We start from the raw sequence: 2,157 nt of genomic DNA, 5'->3' as shown, positions 1-2,157 counted from the left end.
AATGACCATGATAAGAAAGCTTACCAGAATTAGTAAATATTTGGTTTAAATGCAGCAAAGATGGAGAGAGAGAACAAACAGTCCATGCTTCTGTGCTTTATCCCAATGGAACTGAGGGAAGCAGCATTCCACAGCCCCACTCATGCAAGCATCTTGCTTGCAGCATGGCAGAGAATTGTATTTTACATTATTTATATAACTAGTTGTCCTGACTCTGTGTGTGTGTCCATTTTTTGGGGGTGAAAAACGTGTATTTTCCCTGCAACTCCCTCTGGAGTTTCACTCCATTTGATTTTTCTGCTTATCTGCAAACTCTCACAACACAGGAGTATTTCCCATGGCTCACTACCAAAGCCAGTGGAAGAACCCTGGAATAACGACTTCTGACTTCTGAAATACAAAACACATATTTCTGTACTGCAAACTTCAAGTTCCTGACAGAACTTGGATACAAAATATATAAAAAATACCACAGGAAACTAAATACATGGTTGTTTTGGTTTCTTTTTTCTTTTTCATCCTCCCTTTTTTTTTTTTTTAGAGATTTATCATTTCTTCAATGATAACGAAACATTATTTGCTACTGCAACTGTTTTTAGAGAAAAAAAATAAGACTATTCTTAAAGATCTGGTAAATCAAAATTATTTGTATAAATCAAAGGTTTCTGCTCACTTTACAGCCCCTTCAAGAAGAACAATTAAATACTTCATTGTTACCCATTAACATTAACCCAGAAGCTCATTAATTATGTGACTTTCCCTTGTGCCAAAGTTCCCTGAGTGTTCTAGGACACGTTAGTGATGTTGGGTCACGTACACTTGTAATCTGCAAATTTCAGGGAAGAAAACACCTCCCAGATAGTCTCAGCAGAGACTAAGCAGAGACTAAGAGAATAAGCAGCTAGGGGAGATCTTTGCCACAAAACTTCCTGTGATTTCCAAAGACTGTGTGATTATTTGCAGAGGTTTTGACATGAAAACAAATGAAGAATAAAAAGTATGTGAACTTATCCTTTAATAGATCAGGCAGCAGCTCAACAGGACCAGAGGATCTGCACCACTAAAACTGTCTACTCCCAAAGGATGTATTTCCCCAGCTCATTCAGCACTCCACTTGGGTTTTTTTCTTGCATCTTCTACTCTGAAACATAATTTTGTATCTTTTAACCTGCAAGATCCTATAACCTCAAGTATCTTCTTGACCCCCCTATTTGCACAGAACAAAATAATCCTCATCAGGAATGGGGAATAGAATCATAATTTTCAGACAAGTTCTGAGTGGCACAAAAAGCTTTCCAGCTGCTGATTACTTCCTGGGATTCCAGGACATGTTATGAATTTACATGACATATGTCAACCCACAGAAAGGAAGCAAAAGACTAAGCAAGAAAGATCTGAGGAGAAGCAGCATCACTTACGCAAGAATATTCCTTTCAGTCTGGCTCATGAGCAGGAACACACTGCTGGGAGCAATCACTCAAATGATTGACTTCAGCCTTTTGTGCTTGTGAGTAAACCAAATTTTCCAATATTCCAAAAAGAGTTAAGACCCAAAGAAAGTCCAGAACTACAAAGCACCAAGGGAAAGAAACCCGGACTTCAGCTCTGCATTAGACCCACACAACAGCACTGAACTTGACTGGTAACACTCTGAAAGGAATTCTCTCCTGTTTTCCTGTCAACACAGGAACTGGTTGTCCAAATAATAAACTGCTTGTCAGAACTCGTCTCCCATCAAGGTTTTTTTTTTCTTTAATTCCTTATGTCCTCAGTAACAAATCTCAAGTCCAACCCTGGTAACTCAGCAGGCTTTCAGAGCCTGTTGACACCTGCTTTATCACTTACCACACCTCCCTGCCACACGATTCCCTAAGGATCATATCCATGTGCTCAACAGCCTCTCCCTGGTCCAGCCTGCAGGCACCTCCTCTCCAGAGCCAGCCCAATTAAACTGCAATCTCGGGGGGGTTTAGTACCTAAAAAACGCACATTAGTTTGGATTACAAGGTTACCCTGGCTGGGGAATATCACACTGAGATACCAAATTAGTTCAGTCTTCCCATTTATATTTTTAGGGAAGGACCCTGAGATCTGAAAGTAGGATTATTTGTTATTTAACTTCAGTATTAGATAGAATTGTTAGCAGAATAACAGCAG

The sequence above is a fragment of the Manacus vitellinus genome, unplaced genomic scaffold (assembly GCF_001715985.3).
Source record: "Manacus vitellinus isolate BGI_N305 unplaced genomic scaffold, ASM171598v3 scaffold_66_pilon, whole genome shotgun sequence".
NCBI lineage: Eukaryota > Metazoa > Chordata > Aves > Passeriformes > Pipridae > Manacus > Manacus vitellinus.
This window is presented reverse-complemented; position numbering follows the sequence as displayed.